The sequence below is a fragment of the Cupressus sempervirens genome, chromosome 1 (assembly GCF_028749045.1).
Source record: "Cupressus sempervirens isolate cs-2001-9-10 chromosome 1, ASM2874904v1, whole genome shotgun sequence".
Lineage (NCBI taxonomy): Eukaryota > Viridiplantae > Streptophyta > Pinopsida > Cupressales > Cupressaceae > Cupressus > Cupressus sempervirens.
The window spans coordinates 195,975,702-195,996,391 of NC_143118.1; the positions used below are offsets into that span (position 1 = coordinate 195,975,702).

At 37.7% G+C, this 20,690-nt stretch overlaps 1 protein-coding gene across 4 annotated transcripts in view; it reads right to left on the bottom strand.

Moving 5' to 3' along the window:
- Window positions 1-20,690, bottom strand: part of LOC149576782 (magnesium transporter, putative (DUF803)) — a 128,607-nt gene that overhangs the window by 9,913 nt on the left and 98,004 nt on the right. The window lies entirely within an intron of this gene.

Sequence of the window (20,690 nt, forward strand, 5' to 3'; positions counted from 1 at the left end):
AACTTTGTTTTGCCAAATTCTAAGATAGCAGTAAAGTTTCAACATAAGAGGCTCAAATCTAATCTTACACTAGACTTAAGAATCACTTAAGAACAAAAAGTATGAGCAAAGCGACTTCACCACAACAATATTATTATCCTTCAGATTCACCCAAATACTTGAAAGCAAAACTAAACTAAATGAAAAAACAAAGAGAACATGCAAGCACTAAGACCCATCAAGAAATCACCAAACTTCAATGAAAACTTTATTATCTCAATAGCTCATAGCAACAATCTCCAAATTTCGTCCTTTACAAATTAAAATGAGGCCTTTATATAGGTCTTTGATTACAATGACTGGCCCAAATTAAGATAAGATTAAATGCTTGGATCGTACCACCACAACCCTAATCAAGGTTAGGGCAAGAAGAGAGAATCTACAATTAATAAGAGGGTCGACATGGACCAAGCAAAAGGAAGACCACCATCTTAGTGGCTAATAAATGTCCACCATGCATGTTGATTGAGCTAGAGAGTGGAGCGACATGAATGCCCACTATGCATTAAATATTTATTTACCAAGAATAGCCTATGTTTGACTTTGCCCTTTGAAAGCTTGAAATTTGGTCACCGCTATCTCCAACTCATTGATGGGGACACAACCCAAGAACAGAATGGACACAACAGAAAAGGGAAATTGTATTAATTGAGAAAATAAGCTAGTATAAACAGTACAGAGAAAATAAACTTCAAGACATGCCCTAAGGGCTTACAATAGCATAAATCTGGAGATAATTTCTCCTTTCAGTACCTCCTCTCAAATTCCACTCCGAACTGCCTTTTACAATGCCAAAAATCTCCTTAAATAGACCCCGGAGGGTTAAGGACTAGGAGTACATTCTAGAAAGTGCTAGTAGGCATCCACCGACCAAATAGAAGGTTCCAGAAGCTGCGTTAGAAGTCGGTGCAAATCTAGAAGAATCCAGAAACAGTAACTGAACTTCCGGGAGGCATAACTTTTGAACCGTAGCTCCGATTGACGAACCGCTTACATTTTCGGAAAGCTCTCGAAGCGCTCTATAGCTCTACAGACAAGCTTTGCTCGTCCCCCATTTTTCGGCCCTTTTCGAGGTCATTTAATGCCCCTAACCTGACTTTGAAGCATTCTTAGGAGGTCTCCAAAACCCGAAAAACTGCAATAACTTTCAAACCATGGGGCCTTTTGACCTGATTCTTTTTCTGGAATGCTCTAAATCAAAATTACATTCATCTGGCCAATTCACACCTTCTAGGTCACCAAAATGATGGCCAAATTGCATGCTCCTATTTTTTCGGGATTTTTTAGCACACTGATAGCTGAACTGTGAGAGTTGGAACCTTTATTTGACCCAAATGGGTATCCAAAAATGAAAAGACATGAAAGAGAACCTAAGTCTAAGTACATTTTTTTGGGTGACACAGGATTGCCCTTATACCTCTGGATGCTCCTGCATCAGACACCCAGGGTAGATTGAAAAGTGACCCTGTCACTTTATGAATGGTAGAGGAAATCCCAAATGGGAAACCTCAGCTACTGAAATCCAAGTTGAGTCCTCGATTGGTCGTCCTTTCCATTTGACCAAATACTCTTCATACTGTCGGTTTCTAGTACTCCTACCCACACGATGATCTAGAATGTCTTCTATCTCCTCCTTCTTAGAAGCAGGAATTGGACATGGCTCTAACACCTCATCTACACCATCATCATGATACTCTGTTAAATCTGCAATGTTGAAAATGGGAGAAATCTGAATACCATCTGGCAGCTCCACTTCATATGCATTTCCTGAGTCATGTTTCTTCAAAATTTTGCAGGGGCCAAATTTCTTCATTTTCAGCTTGTTGTAAGTACCGGCTGGAAATCTTTCTTTTCGTAAGTGCACCATGACTAAATCTCCTGCTTGGAATTCCTTATGTCTTCTCCTTTGATCAGCCCTAGCTTTATACTCTTGATTCATCTTGGTAATGTGTGCTTGAACCTCCTCATGTAGACGCTTGATATGTTCAACAAATTCCTCAGCTTCAGCACTTGTCCTCTCCCCTTGTTCTATCTTCCTCAGCTCTGGTGCAGTCCTTGGGTTACTCCCATATACAATTTGGAATGGTGATTTTCCAGTACTCCTATTTACAGAGTTGTTATAAGCAAACTCTGCCTGTGGTAGAATCAAATCCCATCCCTTGGGCTTATCCCCAACTAAACATCTCAGCAAATTGCCCAAACTTCTGTTTACCACTTCTGTTTGGCCATCAGTCTGTGGGTGATGCGTGGAATTGAATTTCAAGTCTGTTCTCAACTTTTTCCAAAATGTCCTCCAAAAATACCCCACAAATTTAGTATCTCTGTCAGAAACTATACTCCTTCGAAGACCATGTAGTCTTACCACCTCTTTGAAAAATAAGTCTGCAATATGGACAGCATCATGAGTTTTGTGGCATGGAATGAAATGTGCCATTTTGGAGAACCTATCAACCACCACGAATACTGAGTCATTACCCCTTTGTGTCCTTGGCAATCCAAGAACAAAATCCATACTTATGTCCTCCCATGGCCTTGATGGAACAGGCAATGGCTGATATAGGCCAGTATTGTGACTAAACCCCTTGGCAACTTGACAAACCTGGCAACTCTATACAAACTTCTTCACATCCTGTGAAATTTGAGGCCAAAAATAATGTTCTCTAAGAATGCCAATGGTCCTATCTCGACCAAAATGTCCTGCCATCCCTCCACTATGTTTCTCCTTAATCAGATTTTCCCTCATGGAACTCCTTGGAATGCACAATTGACTACCCTTGAACAACATGCCATCCTGAATCAAATAGTCTAACCACTTGGTTCTATCTACAACAACAGGTTCTTTACAAGCTTTCCATGCTTCAGCAAAATCAGGATCCTCAGGGTACAAATTCTTGAGTTCATCAAACCCAACTACTTCAACCTGCATTACTGTAAGCAGCAACTGTCTCCTACTTAGTGCATCTGCAACCTTGTTAGATTTTCCACTTCTATGCTTCAACACAAATGTATAGCTCTGCAAGAACTCTACCCACTTCATATGCCTCTGATTCAATTTACCTTGGCTATTTAGGTACTGTAATGCCTGATGATCAGTATACAAAACAAATTCCTTTGGCAATAAATAATGCCTCCATTTCTTTAAGGCCTGAACTATTGCATAGAACTCTTGATCATAAACAGAATACTTCTTCTTTGCATCATTCAATTTTTCACTAAAATATGCAATAGGCTTACCTTCTTGGCTTAATACAGCCCCAATAGCGCTGCCACTAGCATCACAATCCACCTGGAAAACCTTTCTAAAATCTGGAAGTGCCAACACAGGCTGTTCTGTTACCTTCTTCTTCAGCAATTCAAAACTTCTCGCAGCTGCTGCAATCCATTTGAACTCTTTTCTATCCCCTCTTATTGCATCAGTTAGGGGTGCACATATGCCACTGAAATTCTTAATAAACTTCCTGTAAAAACTAACCAGACCATGAAATGATCTTACCTCCGTAGCAGACCTTGGAGTAGGCCATTCCAAGATGGCTTTTACCTTCTCCGAATCCATTTTGAGACCTTCAGGTGATATAACAAACCCCAAATAGACTAACTCCCTTTTTGCAAAGATACATTTCTTCATATTAATTAATAGTTTCTCTTCCCTTAGCCTTTCAAGGACACTACGAATATGCAGTAAATGTTCTTCCAAAATCTTGCTGAAAATTAAAATATCATCCAAATAGACAATAACAAATTTTCTCAAGAACTTCTTAAGTACCTCATTCATGAGCCGCATGAAAGTGCTTGGGGCGTTCGTCAATCCAAAGGGCATGACTAACCACTCATAAAGACCCTCCTTGGTCTTGAAGGCTGTTTTCCACTCATCTCCTTCTCGAATCCGTATCTGATGATAACCACTCTTCAGATCTATTTTTGTGAAGTACTGAGCTCCACTCAAGCAGTCCATAAGATCATCCATCCTTGGCAAAGGAAACCGGTACTTGATGGTTATCCTATTTATAGCTCGAGAATCTATACACATCCTCCACTCTCCATCCTTCTTTGGTGCAAGTACTGCAGGTACTGCACATGGACTCGGGCTCTCTCGAATCAAGCCCTTCCTCAATAGCTCCTGAACCTGTCTATTTAGCTCCTCTGTTTCAGTAGGAGTCATCCTGTGAGCAGCCTTGTTAGGCAAACTAGCTCCTGGAATCAGATCTATCTGATGACCGATTTGCCTTATTGGTGGCAATCCATCTGGAACATTATCAGAGATAATATCTCCAAACTGCCCTAGTAAATCTAAAACTTCAAGTGGTATTTCACTACTACCTTCTTTATCTTTCCTAGGAATCAAAGCATAGCACATATGCTGATGTTTCATGCCATCTAAAAACTTCCTTCCATCAACAAGACAAATCCTAGCACTGCTACATACCTTTTCACCTTCCTTTTTCATGGGCTTCAATTTGTGGCGAACTCCATCCTTTGTCAGAGAGTATGTGTTTGCATGTCCATCATGCACTGCATGTCTATCAAACTGCCATGGTCTACCCAACAATAGATGGCAAACATTCATCGAAATAACATCACGGAGAACTTCATCATGGTAACTTTCAATTTTGAATTTTACTAAACATTGTTCACTTACCAGGACCTTATGATCATCTTTTACCCAAGCAATCCAATAGGGCTGGGAATGTTTCTCCCTCTTGAGCTTCAGCTTAGAGACCATCTCTTCTGATACCAAGTTATCAGTACTACCACCATCAATGATCACATCACAACATTTATCCTCACACTTGCATCTGGTACGGAACAAACTCCTTCGTTGTCCTGGTTCAATCTCACCACTTAGTAGGACTCTTTCATTTACGAAAGTCTCTCCTCTTTCTGCATCCTCTGAATGTGATGATTGTGCATCCTCATCCACATGAGCAACCCTAGCTTGGCCCTCAGCTCTCCTATCTGTCCTTCCTTGTCGTTGAGGGTATTCAAAGGCACGATGACCTTCTTCATTGCAATGGAAACAGGTACCACGGAAGCCTCCTCTTCCTTGTCCACGTCCTCTACCTCTTCCTCTCTAATTTCCAAAGTCTTGGTCACGGGAGCGGTTGAAACCCTCATTCCTTTGGTTCCTGCTAGTACCCTCATCTTCATTTTTCTTTTGGGTTTCATTACGGCCTCCAGATGATCTACCGCTTCCCCTTCCTCCTTGACCGCGCCCTCTTTGTCTTCCTTCAAACCTTTTATTCAGCTTCTCTTCAACTCGTAGGGCAAACTGGTATGCCTCTTCAATGTTGGTCATTCTTACCAGACTTAATTCCTCCTGGATGCTAGGTCGCAACCCACTGATATAACGAGCAACCTTCTCCTTATTTGCTTCTGCATGCCCCGCTCTAATCAAGAGTCGGTAAAATTCCTCTGTATATTCTTGGACTGATCTTCCTGCTTGCTTTAACCCATGCATCTTCTTAAACAAATCAAGCTCGTAGTCCACAGGAATGAACTGCTTCTTCAATTTGTCCACCATGCGATCCCATCTTGTGATCTTCTCCTTTCCTCTTCTATTTCTTTCCAATTGAACCTCTTGCCACCAAATTTTGGCATGGCCTTTCAGTTTGGCCTTTGCAAACTTAACCCTATCTGGGTCCCTGATATCCTCATACTCAAAGTATTCTTCTAGTTCATTGATACAATCGATCAACTCATCCGGTTTCAGATTTCCTGAAAATACACCCACTTCAATTGTAGGTCTTTTCCCAAACTTAGTAATGGCCCTAAAAAGCCTTTCCTCTGCATGATTCAGAACTTCCCCGTCAAATTCCTCTTTTGGTCCCATTACTTCTTCTTCATTGTCATCCTCACTGTTGTCACCTGCGGCAAAATTTGCTCCTCTACGAAGCTCCTCTTGCAATGCCTGCACCTGCCTTTGGAGGGCTCTAACCTCCTCAGGATTAATAGCTCTGGCCCTTCCACCACGCTCTCTTCGTGGAGGCATCTTCTAACTCGAACCCACAACCACACAGTCCTGGTGCAAATTGCCTCACAGTCGGCGTTCTCTCTACACACTCAAGAAAACCCGCTCTGATACCACTTGATGGTGACACAACCCAAGAACAGAATGGACACAACAGAAAAGGGAAATTGTATTAACTGAGAAAATAAGCTAGTACAAACAGTACAGAGAAAATAAACTTCAAGACATGCCCTAAGGGCTTACAATAGCATAAATCTGGAGATAATTTCTCCTTTCAGTACCTCCTCTCAAATTCCACTCCGAACTGCCTTTTACAATGCCAGAAATCTCCTTAAATAGACCCCGAAGGGTTAAGGACTAGGAGTACATTCTAGAAAGTGCTAGTAGGCATCCACCGACAAAATAGAAGGCTCCAGAAGCTGCGTTAGAAGTCGGTGCAAATCTAGAAGAATCCAAAAACGTTAACTGAACTTCCGAGAGGCATAACTTTTGAACCGTAGCTCCGATTGACGAACCGTTACATTTTTGGAAAGCTCTCGAAGCGCTCTATAGCCTTATGGACAAGCTTCGCTCATCCCCCATTTTTTGGCCCTTTTCGAGGTCATTTAATGCCCCTAACCTGACTTTGAAGCATTCTTAGGAGGTCTCCAAAACCCGAAAAACTGCAATAACTTTCAAACCGTGGGGCCTTTTGACCTGATTCTTTTTCTGGAATGCTCTAAATCAAAATTACATTCATCTGGCCAATTCACACCTTCTAGGGCACCAAAATGATGGCCAAATTGCATGCTCCTATTTTTTCGGGATTTTTTAGCACACTGATATCTGAACTGTGAGAGTTGGAACCTTTATTTGACCCAAATGGGTATCCAAAAATGAAAAGACATGAAACAGAACCTAAGTCTAAGTACAGTTTTTTGGGTGACACAGGATTGCCCTTATACCTCTGGATGCTCCTGCATCACTCATCCATGCTAATACTTGGTGTTGATTCCCACTGGAATTCTAAGATTGTCATCCTTCGCTCAGATTTGTTCAAACTACTCTGCCAATCTGACAAGTCCTAGGTTGTGGGCGTGGCATTTGAGAAAAATGGAGTTTCAATGTCATCCTTTGTAATGTAGTTCAATCAAAGAACTCCTCCAATTTTCTTTTTAGGTTGTCCACAATTATTTCATTCTTGGCCAATCTCAATGATAACAATGTTGCAACTGTGTTAGAGACCCCTTGCTAGATATTTTTGGCCACCTTCTTAAATTGACTAGACTCCTTGTTGAAATGCTCAAACATTTCCTTTGCCATGATTACTGTGTTATACCATCGAGCAAAGTCATACACCTCTCCTTCCTGACCACACCATTGTCAACCAACATCTATTTGGTAGTCTCCATTAAAATCTTGCAAGTGTGAGATTACTTTATCTTGAAAAACATGTTCATTCTCCCACAACTCATCCATGCAATATACTCTACAAAGGACGATCAATGCCTTTTCATGAATTTGCACAAAGTCCTCAACAAATTTGTATGCCTCACTCTCAATGCCTTCTAACCAAGCTTCTACAATCTACATCATGAGAAATCCGCCTAATTCTTTCAATACCCTCTTCCCTCATTAGATGAGATAAACTATTCACATTTACACACAAAGCCTTGTTCTCGCCTTTCATCTTCTAGTACTTCCCTTCTAGTTTCCTCATATTTTCCTTCATTGCTTGTGCAAAATCCTCAAACTCTTCAATAACCTATTCTCAAGAGGCATGTGTTATATCGAACTATACCACATGGTATTCATCAAGAGTAATCTAGTCAATTGCTTTATCGTCTACAGGTACTCCAAATCACAAGTCGCCTCTGATGACCTTTCCAATCTTCTTGGCCTTACCTTTCTCCTCTAGTCTTTTGACTCGGTTCAACACTTCTTGCAGTTCTAATTCCAAATCAATTTGTTTCTGCTAACATCTTTGCAGCCTTTGCCTTAACCAATTGGGAATGCCAACATTTTGTTCACAAACCAACAATTGCTCTTGTCTTTGCACTGCCCTCTCTTCCTCCACAACAAGGCTTTCTATTGTTGTGTCAAGAACCACAACTCTTGCAGTAGGAATCTTTGCCTCTATTGCAAGTGCTTTTGTCTCCATCATTTCTTAATCTAAAATAATGCCCAGACTTTCCTCAATGGAAACATCTTGCTCTTTGCTTCTTTCTTGCACAAACTCCTGATAAACATTAACGCTTTGTCTTGCATCGGCCTAGTCATTTGATCTTCCTATTGTATCCTCCTTGTTTCTACCTTTTTGTTGGTAAAGGGGTCAATCTCTCGCAAACTCGAGGTCCGACTAGGTGATGATGGAGAAATCTCTGAATTTTTCCCTTCTATTGGGGTTCTTCAATGTGAAGGTCAAGCCTACTTCTTGAGCAACACTCTTTCCTTTCCCTTGTTGAGTACTCCTAAGAAGAATTTCTCCTTCTTCACTTCTAACTCAGGATGATTGCCTTGGTCTCTCATCCCATTGTGGTTGATGTCTCATCATGTTATAGATTAAGGCTATCCTTAGCTACCTTAAGTCTACTAATCTGACACTCAACCCACTATTTCATGAACTTCATAGTTGATGGAGACAAGGAATCAAGATCTAGAACTTCTTTCTTGGACCAAATATGTGGATGGATGGTACTTTTCTTTTCTAGATCATATCCGACCTAGATCATGTTCATATCCTCCTCTACTTGATCAGGTACTTGGACGATCTTGTATGCTCTGATCATATTTAGCAGCAATTTGATATATAACCTCTTTTTAATTTTATTCTCATCTACAATATTGGCCCAAAAATCCTCTTAGTGCATCTTCTGTTAATATTTCACACCCAACACCACTCTAATTTTGTTATAGGGATATAAATACAACCTTACCCAAAAAAGTGCTAGTCAATAGAAATGTAGTTCTTCTGATGATTTTTCAGCTGCATTCAAATAGGGACACATCTCAACTTCTTCTTTTCCTATGGAGATTGGGAATTCAACTCCTAATTTCTTCTTCCTATTCTGAATCTTGTCAATTGCCTAGTTGACCTCCAATAGGACTATCTTGTCAATCAGATGTCACAGGAGTTTATATGGATGTGAAGAAAATCCTTGAACTCTAATGTAGGAGACAATATGGAACTAGATGAACCATGCTCCATACTTCTCAACTAATTCCATCGCCCTCACTGAGAGTCTCATGTGCAATCATTTTTGCAGTGTCTTGATAATGCGCATTGCAAAAGTATTATTTACTTTGAGAATATCATCCTTAGCATACAATTGCAACTAAGGATAGCATTCATGTACTTTCAAGTAGTGGGCACAACTTCCTATTGCTTGTTTGCACCTTAATTCGTCATATTTTGTCATCTGAGGCAACATGTAAATGACATAGGAGCTCATGTAGAACTATCCTGATTGTTCCAAATTTACAATTTGGACAATCAGATTGCCGCTAATCATCCCAGCCCAATCCATGTTATTTAGTCCTTCGACCGTCCACTCAATGAAATACCTGGAATCCCAAATATTATGCTTAGCATCATGACCAAATCTCTATATTTTCGTTGGAGATCAAGCCAAACCAGTTAGTTATGGTTAATCGTGTCATCACAGTGATCAACCCCAGTGGTGTAAACTATGTGTTTGCTCCTTCAATTTCACCACTATTGTCCTATTAGTTGGGATTCCAAAGGCCTCTGAAATGACTGGCGTAGAGAGATCAGCTAAAACTTTTCCATCTGAGTTTTTGATTGTTCTATATTCTGAATTAGAATGACTTCAGTGTTGTACAATCAAATTCTACATATTGGAAAGATGAAAGAAAATCAACTACCACAATCTTGCTTTTGATAATTTGAGTAGCTAATTATATCAAGTCATGTTTTTTGTACTTGAACATCCTCCTATTGAATTTGTTCATGTCTAGACCTCCAAGATTCAGGTCACCAATATTCAACCACTTTGACACAATCTTGGATTCAAGATAAAATCCCCTCTACTCATTCTTGATTAGTTGATTTCTGGAGAGCATGTTCCTCTTAGTTCTTCTATTTCCTTCTCCCTGTAAAACAAAATTTAAACGTAAGAGCATGCAAGAAACAAAAAAGCAAACCAAATTTCTTCCTCGCATATAAACTTGTCCTTGGAGAAGAAAATTGTGAAAATTCATTTAAAAACTCTCCACTCTCCCTAGAAAGAGATCTTTTCTAATTTTTCAAACTTACTACAGGATTTCCCTCCTTTAAATTTCACAACCCCCTATTGAATTTGTTCACGTCTAGACCTCCAAGATTCAGGTCACCAATATTCGCCCACTTTGACACAAGCTTGGATTCAAGATAAAATCCCCTCTACTTGTTCTTGATTAGTTGGTTTGTGGAGAAGCCTGTTCCTCTTGGTTCTTCTATTTCCTCCTCCCTGTAAAACAAAAGTTAAACAACGTAAGAGCATGCAAGAAACATTAAAGCAAACCAAATTTCTTCCTCGCATATAAACTTGTCCCCGGAGAAGGAAATTGTGAAAATTCATTTAAAAACTCTCCACTCTTCCTAGAAAGAGATGTTTTTTAATTTTTCAAACTTACTACAGAATTTCCCTCCTTTGAATTTCACAGCCCCTTTCTGATTTTCTCAACTCAAAAGGACTTTGCCTCTTTTTAGAAATGATTTTCTCTCCAAAGATTTTTCTCTCTCCAAGAATTATCACAATGCTTATTCAAAAATTCTTCACAAATTCACCACACTTCTCAAAATCTTCTCTTCATCTTGTTCTCCAACTCTCAAATGATAGAACAAATAGGAATAGCTCTCTCATATAGACATTCAATCGCAAAAATTGTCATGTTGTTTGTAGGCTAATTTTGGGCAATTGTTTTTACTTCTCTTCCAAGTTTCCATTCGGGAGAAGATTTTGGTTACAAAAAGTACCATTTGTCACAATTTTTTTTTTTTTTTTTTGGAAGATACCGTTTTGGGCACTTTAACTTCATTGTGAAGCTTTGTCCATGTGTACATGCATGAACAAATTGGATTTTAAGATTTTTTGGATTTTTTAATTTATTAATTAAATAATAAATATTAAATAAAAAATTCAATATTTTGATAATTTTCATTTAAATTCCATACTTAGCTTGAATGTCCATCACCATTTAACCATTCCATCATGGGTCAAGATTATTCATCGTTGAACATTTGCACCTAACCATTTCTCCTGACCTTGTGGTTTCAGAGTTGTTAAATTTTCTAACAATGGGCAAATTTTAAAATCGAAAATTAGTGAGCGAATATTGATCCCATTGGTGAATCACTATTAAATCAAATTCCTCAACCCTATTGAAATTGCACTCTACGTGCATATTGACCTTCACGTGGATTTGCTACTTGTCAAAATCAGCTGACCCTTCAATATGCACTACCAACATGTTTAGGAATTGCAACAGGCATTAGGTTTTGCTAAATCATTTGGCTATGTATACTTTTCGCTCCATGGGTGAACGGGCCTCCATGACGCATTTGTTACTTCTTTACATTCCACATCCATGCCTAAATCGTGTTAGGTGCACATAGAAGGCTCATGCGGACTTCATACCTTTCCTTGACCATGTCATATGTGCACTCTGAGCACGTTAAAGGTGATCACAAAATTTTGTCCTTGTCTCTTTCCTTGAGTATGTGTCTTTCACGCCCAGAGCATGCCTTTGGATTTTCATTATGGGCTCTTCTACTGAGTGGATATTAAGAGATGTCGCTTATAGACACTGATGGATGATTTTCCTCCTCTCGCTGCATTTTGTCATTTGTCTATAAACTATCCAAAGCCTCCAAGAGAAACTATTGAAAACTACCAGGATTTTTTGGTGTAGTGACATTTCTCTTCCACTAGAGGTTTGCGCTGAATATGGATGTTCATTGTGAAAAAAAATTGGTCCACAAATTCCATATTTAGGCTTTGAATGCAACAGAGGCTTTCTCATTTCCAATTAACTCCTCAAAGACTGATAGTGGAGCTTCCAGTAGCATCGTAAAGAACTTTTCCATTAAAAAAAACAGCACATTCCTTCATTATGTGCTATCACTATGGTACTTAGAATATCAACACGTGTTGCTTTGAACCTGTGGGACCCTAAATGATTCATCTTTAAGTTACCAAACAACTAGGTAGTGGACTTTGCAATCCCTAAGATTCTTCATGATTTTCATGGTAGAGCCTCTAGCAAATTTTCAATGTTCTTGGGTGCCACTCAATACTTGGAGGTAGGTCTCCTCACCTTGAAAACGATCTTTACATCTCAAGCTTTGTGTGCAAAAGAAATCCACTGATTTAGAGTTTAAATGAATATCCAATTATAAGGGAAGTTTCGAAAGCTGGCCATTTTCTCATATCGAATTTCCAACTATAAAATAAGACAAAACCCCTACTAATCAAGCTCTAATGAATATTAATAACTTAATATCGTGTTCCAAATTGTCCATTGTGGATGAACATAAAGGTATTACCAAAGGTTATAGAATTCAACCTTGTGTATTTCATAATTCTTTTTAAGGAAATACTTCAAAACCAAAAACATGAGGCAGGACACAACTCTTTGATCATAGACTTAGCAAAATTTATCACTTGAAACATACGGAACTAGGAATGCAAGAGATTGAAATCGGAGTCGACAAAAAACAAAATCGAAAAAGCCAAGTAGACAAAAGATAAGGGTTCCATGTTTAAAGGGCAATATGTGAATAGATCACAACAAATCCATAACCATCTTTATGTGGTGTCATACCTAGTTTCACTATTCCCCCTTCTTGCACTCTAATCCCTCAACAAGAATGATTATAGCCAAAATTTAATATTGAAGAAAACATATATATTAAATCCAACTATTTCTTAATTGCATATAATCAATGTAAATGCATGTGTGTATATGTATATATTCATGATGAGATGATTTGACAATGATGATAGAATGTTAGCTAATTTGATATATTGGTGGATAATGATTGATTGAAGGTTGATTTGATAGAGTGATGCTTAATTGTGAAATTGTATGTTTTCTTGATCCCAAGAAAAAGTGATGATCGATGTCGATTTGATGATTGATTTCTTGAGAGGTTAATAATTGATGGATGAAGGATGATGACTAAAATTTAGGACTATCTCTAAACTACTATCTACTTCTACATGCATCTAAACTAACTAAATGCAAACACAATGAAAATTGGAATGGTTCCCGACATAAATGGATCACAGTCCATGTGAAAACCACTATCAATGACTTCCCAACTAGTTCACATTCCAATCCTCAAACTAACTAACAGGCCTAGCTAGGCAGTAAGGTGACAATGAAAGAATCAAAGTGACAATCAATCACGAGCATTGCTTACCCCAATAAGCTATCAAGACTTAGACAATTCCCAACCCTTTCATCAATCAACCCTCTCTCTACAACTTCGAGTCTCACTCAGTAGTCCCAGCTACCACGAGAAGATTGCACAGAAAACTACCGACCTTATCTACTTCTCAAAATGTTACATTTATAGGCCCTTTAGAACTAGCCAATTACATTTCATGATTACCACACGAAGCACTTGAATCGCTCATGAATCATCAGTCATCAATTACAATTCAATACATTAGATAAAGAAAGCAAAAATGGTCAGAAACCCTCAAAACCCTAACAATTTGGCATCATTACATGGTTTTGGTAACTTTCCTGACTCTAGATTTGACAGCCTGATATTCCTTATTAACCTCTAGCATCCTCCATGGCTTCTGCAATTCACTGTCATTCTGAAATACGCTCGAAACACTTCATTTTCCCATCCTGGTTCAGCAAAACCCTTTGCGCCACCTTTTCCATTTCACATTTCTAGTCGTTTCTCTGAGTTTAAATCTCTGTCGTCGATGTACCATCTTTAGTTACCAAATCAACAATCAAAATTAGTCTTTGTGCTTTGACTGGGCCTTTAACATTATCCTTCACTAAGAAAAATGGGCAGCCATAATTAATCTAGGTCAACGATCACGATTGAGTCTTCGCACTTTGAATGGAAACTGCATGTTAATAAGTTGGGTCCGCACCCCCATGTGGCATTACTCTATTTTCTCTGGGTCCACGCATTTATCTTTTCAACTTTTTCGTGACCGCTATTGATTTCCTCAAAATCTACGACCACAATCATGCAAGCTCTTTGCCTTTATAATTTGAATCTATGGTTGTCGTTTACAAGTCAATTTTGATCCTTTTAATTTTTGGCCCGAAATGGATTTGAGTGTGGACAGATGTCATTATTCTAGAGACTTTCTCCAAAACTTTTTGTCCTTCAACATTTAGGCCTAAAGCATGACTAGGGCCATTCAATCCTTGTTGATCGAATGGTGTGTAACACTTGTTAACGATGTCGATGCCATAATAGATATTACGTCGAATATGCCACATGTCCTCTTTCCAGGGAATATGTGAATACAAGTTGATTGTTGCCAAAAATTGGCCTGAAATTCATTTAGAGTCGTTGATCTTAGCTTTGTTGGACGATCAAGATGAATTGATGATCTAGGCCTGCAACTTACTAGGTGGAAGATCTATGGCTCCCGCTATGCCCTGAAGATCAAAGAGTTTGCATATGGCTAAAGTGGTAGAGCAAGGGCCATTGGATTCAATCACTTAACCACTTCACTTGGTTCGCTATGGGTTTGCTGCCACGTGGAACTTTATGACATTTGACTTTTCTTCCTCTCGACGTGGCTGATCACGATTTGACCTGGACCTTTGCTCTAATCACATCAATGACCCAAAATGCATTGACAATTTTTTTTATGCTTTCCATGATGTCATCGTTCAACTAGTTGCTTCTTCATCACTCTAGCTCTAGATCTTCGTGGAATCTTTTCCTTTGATGTACACAAAACTGGTTCTTCATTTCAAGCAGGGTCTGAGCATGGATAGATGTATCGATAGAGCTCATTTGTCTTTCTTCTAATCTTAGGAAAAGCTTGACACTTGCCCACCCATCCTAGAATCACCTAGCTGACTAATAGTGCTTGACTTGCTCCATTTCCCACATGGGTAGGCTCACAGGGGTAGATGAGAAGAAATGCCATCCTAATGGCAGTCTAGACTTGACATATGCTGCATTGGATTACCATTCACTTAGGAGGTCAAAATTGGGGAGACCTAAAGTACACCAACAATCACACTATGTAATGTAGTGAGTCTAGTAAGATCCACAACAGTTGCATCCAAGTCGGCACACTCAAGGTCTACATCCCAAATTTTTGTTGTCACATCCTTGTAGTTTGGATCCTTACATGACATAAGACATAAGTTGCAATGAATATAAACCAAGTCCTCGGCTTTTTTGAGCCCAATCGGTCACACTTCACTGATTGGATAAACGAGTATGTGCTCCAATTCCATTCAGTGATAGAGGAACTTGCAACCTGGGCAGTATTCACAAAATAAATAAATAAATGCAAAGTAAATTAAAGAATGTTATGTACTAAATTGTTGACTGCAAGTGGTACTACCATGAAATAGCTTCCATATAGATACTTAAATGGTTGCCCATAGAGGTACTGCCACGAAATAGCTTCTATTTTGTTTTGGGCATTAATAGTTATTGGACTATGATTTCTTCCTGAGGCAAAGAAGCCAAATTCTATCCTAACATTTTTTTGCACTTCATCTAGGAAGAGTCTTTCAAAAGTTTTTTGATACCCATCAGCAACCTCTTCATCTATATGCGGTGCTGCTCTCCCTAGCATAGAAAGTATTTCCTTGCTATAGTACCTCAAAGATGGGGCATATGCAAGGAGGTGCAATGGAGTGGTCATCTTTTTCCAGTGATGATGAATGATTAAATTTCACCTTTTGTATATTGCAATTTTTACCTTCTCTACCATTGTGTCCATGCCATCATAGTCATGATAGACTCAGTAAAATCCAATAAATATTGCACATGAGCCCATCATCATTCAAGACCAATGTCTTGACCTTTTCAGCCCTTTCTGAATGCAAAGCTTTCCGTACACACCATTGCTTGGGTAACTCTCTTTTTGTAATATGGTGGTACGCACCTTTGCATACCTATGACTTATGTAACCAGCCGATGCACTACTGATAGCTGCCACCATCTCCTTCCAATATGGTGAGTCACCAAGTTGAAAGGAAGACCATTGGCATAGAGGCAACATCCAATGGCTTGATCAACAATGTCTCTTGCCTACATTTTAAACACTAGGTACAATGGATCTCTTTTGTTGTATCAATTTCTACTTCTTCATCTTCCACTTTTGAATGGATGCTTGGAGGCTGCAACTATTTCAATGGGGAACTCCATTTTTTTCTTTCCGAATGGACCAACATAAGAAGTATGCTTTGATCTCTTAACCAATCTATTAGCTTATTCTTGTTCTTTTACATATCCTACTATTTGTGCAAGTAGACATCTCCTTCCTCTCTTTGCCTTTGCACATTCCCATTCCTTTACCAGCAAGGCCCATATAGTGAATACTACCTCGAGAATATGAGTTATTGAATGGCTTACAATCACGTCTATTGCACTTCCATTTATATAACCCACCTCTTGCAACCTATGACATTCTAGTGGCATGTCTCCATAACGGAGACCTTATATCAATTTTGAAATAATCAGCTCCTTGCCCTCCCACTTATCTTTCACTATCAAGTATTATTGCAATCTGATTTCTTGCTATTACAAGGAATTGATTAAATTTAAATTAGAAAAAAGCTAAGAAATTCAAGTGCAAAAAACATACAATAACATTAAAACAAAGAACCAGACTTGTTTCTTTATTTCTTTGAAAAGAAAAGAATAAAGCAACTTTGAAATTTTTATCCCGAACTTGAAAAAATCCATCAAAAGACTCAAGAATAGGATCAAATGCTTACCTTATACGCTTAAATCTCCTTTGTGGAAGCTATTTGGCACCCCACGAACAATCCTCTTCAAACATCAAAATGGAGACCAAATAAGAAGAGAGAAAAATAGAAAACAAAATGAAATGCTAAAATAATAAATGGCCTCTATTAGAATCATTTTAGGGTTTAAAGGAAAATACAATGATAAAAAAGTGAATATAGCACATGTTTTAAGTGATTTGTTTTAATTTTTAATTACTTGTCATTTTTTCTTTCCTGGTGGTCCAAATGTGCTTGGATGCTCGGGGTTCCACCTCCACATCCAGATCTAGGCTCAAGCAAGAACATCTCGTAAGTTAGATTTAGGGTTGTCATAAAGGGGTGCAAGGGGGACTCTTTCTGAGCCCCCAACAAATTTTTTTTTTTTTTGTCTTTATATCTAAATTGAAACTTTTGTAGGTTGGGCCACAGTAGGGCACATAGTCGTCTTGCACAATTCTCTCCTACTCTCTCTATAATATCCCTACTATTAGGGTTGGTTTGGAACAAATAAAACCTACAAAATAAATGTCAAATTAAAACAATAACATGTCTAACTATATGTTCTACCTTCTATCCTAACCCCAAACCTTAAGGACGTCTCCAGATCAAGTTTCCTACCCCTTAGTTATTCGACTGTCTTCTCTGGAATGCACCCCTCAGGGTTCACATATGCATATGTTGACATCCTCATAATATTTTGACCATTATATCAATCTCAAGCATGTTGGTCAACCAAATGGGAATTACACCCATCTCTGATAGACTGATACTAACACTGACACTAAATATCCATCTATATCATGTTAGCCAAATGGGAATTACGCCCATCTCTAATACTGACACTAAATATCCATCTATATCATGTTAGCCAAATGGGTAATTAGTTTTTATTCCACTTCGATTGTGTTAGCCAAATGGAAATCTCACCCATATTTGATACTGACACTAGGAGTTTCAATTACATCTCTATTGTGTTAGCCAAATGGGAACTTCACCCATCTATGATACTTATACAAAAAGCTTGAGATCATATTATTTTCACCATGACTTATTATTAATCCATCATAAAATATCAAATATATTTTATAGATATAAATCTTCTATATGTACTATCAAATGCTTTATAGTTATAATATATATATATATATATATATATATATATATATATATATATATATATATATATATATAATCCAATTACAATATCTATTTATTTTAAAGAAACAAAGAGCAAAATAATTTAAAAAGGAAATTATAAAATACCTATAATCACATACATTTGATTAATGCCTTTAACCAATGCAAGGTTCAATGTCCTTTGGTGAACACCGCTTAATATTAGGTCATACCTCTTTATTTTTTTGTCCATTTACAAATTCCTTACACATCCCAAGATGTCATTGACCTTGTCCCCTAAAATTTTGGATTTTTGAATTTTACTTGGTCTTTACTATTTAATTTGATTCATAGCCTTTATTTGCTTATCGCTCTCCCTAATAATATACTTTTCAATTCCTTTCATTTTTGCATGAATGTCTGTACCTTTATTTATTCATGTGTTGTTCAATGCTTTCCTACCACATTAGATGGGGTATAAATATGTAGTGATATAACCCATGGCCATTTCATTTGGCATGGGTGGTTTGACCGATTAGTTTTATGTAGATTGGATTGGTTATATTGTTAATGTTCAATATATTATTATTTAGTTAATATATTTACTAGGATGTAGTTAATTACTGTAAATTGATATTCATTCATTAACAATTAGTTATCTAGTTATTCCACTTTAGTTATTTAATTATATTGATGTCTAATATAAACATTGATTTATTGGTATCAGTTTGGTTAAGTTTTTTGTCTTTAAAAATCATTTATTTTATTATTATTCAATTATCTGATTTTAATATTCTATCTAACTAACTAACTATATATATATATATATATATATATATATATATGGGAGTGGAGGTGCAGCAGTATTGCACTCTACCATCTTTTCAGTAACTGAAAATCCACTTTGTGTGCTACATTCGAGATTACAGAAAATCAGAAGTCCCCAATTTTAGTTGAGAACTCTAAGAACACTTTGGCATGTGAGAAATTATGGATTGGAAGATTACAGATGATAAATATAAGGTAATTTGATGACATTATCAAGTATAAATATTAAAAACAGAAGCAATCTGGTTCTTGAATAAAAAAAGGTCCTCGGACTGTTTATGGTACTCCACTAACAGGCAATCAAGAATGCTTTAAAACTCATAAGGGAGAGAGATTTGTTTGGAAGGGGTTGAAGGATGATCTCATGCACATTCAAATGTGTGTTGTTTGCTAGCAAAATAAATCTGAGCATGCTGTTTCCCTAGGTTCATTGCAGCCCTGTCTATCCCTGATAAGAATAGGGAGTGAGTATCAATGTATTTCATCATAGGGCTTCGTAAGGTGCAGGTTAGAGATTGCATCTGTGTGGTGGTATACAAACTGACTAAGCATGCACATTTCTTTGTCATCATCAAAATATAAGGCACCACAAGTGCAGATTTGTCCTTCGGATGGGTATTCAATCTCCATGGATTGCCTAGAAACTAGTGTTAGAAGACTCAGACACACCTCAAATTCAGCATGCTGATTTTTATCTCAAAATCAAACTTGGCAAAGACCCAGAATCTATAAAAACTAGTGTTATCCAGTGACACATGCCCAATATTTTTAGAGACTGCATCTGTGTGGCGGTATACAGACTGACTAAGCATGCACATTTCTTTGTCATCATCAAAATATAAGGCACCACAAGTGCAGATTTGTCCTTCGGATGGGTATTCAATCTCCATGGATTGCCTAGAAACTAGTGTTAGAAGACTCAGACACGCCTCAAATTCAGCATGCTGATTTTTTTCTCAAAATCAAACTTGGCAAAGACCCAGAATCTATAAAAACTAGTGTTATCCAGTGACACATTCCCAATATTTTTTCTAGTTGTCCCTGTCATGAAGTCATCTTGGGTAGAGGAGGCACCTAGGAAATTAACTTTGATTTTAAGAAGTTTGACTTTGACTCTCAAATTAATAAAAAAATAGCATATGAATTCTACCAATTCTTATATTTTAAGATTCTATTATGAATATTTTATATTTCTCTACATTAATTTTTTCCCTATTGTTATAAAACCATCCCCTGGCCGTCCCCAAAATTGGCAAAAAATTTGTCCTCTTGCAAACTAGTCCCCTGTCTCCTGTTGTACTGATCCCAAAAACTTGGAGTAATACTAATAAAAACTATAACATAGAGATGTTTTCAAAGATTGAAAACTAAACTTGTTTCATGTACCCTTTAATAAACAAACTTTGTTGATTGATTGTTTGGCTGATTCAATAATTGATGATTGCTTTGATGGATTCATGAGTGCTGATTTGATGCGTCAGTGAGAGATGATTGACAAGTGGTCCTTGAATGCTTAAATGATTTCTCCTTTATTTGTGAAAGAGCCACCACTTCACATAAGAATTTGCATGACCACCTTTTGCTGTTGCCTCTTTGAGAATCATAAATAATTTTACAAATTGATCTCTCTTGCATGTCCTTCGCATTGAAAACTTATTTCCTTTATAATTTCCAATGTGAAGGAGAAGCCATACCTCTTCATCATGTCTCACCTTTGCAAAAAGCAGAACCATTCACAGTTACCACTCTTTGAGAGAGTACAACCCATAATAATTTATGCCATTTGAAAGAGTCACTT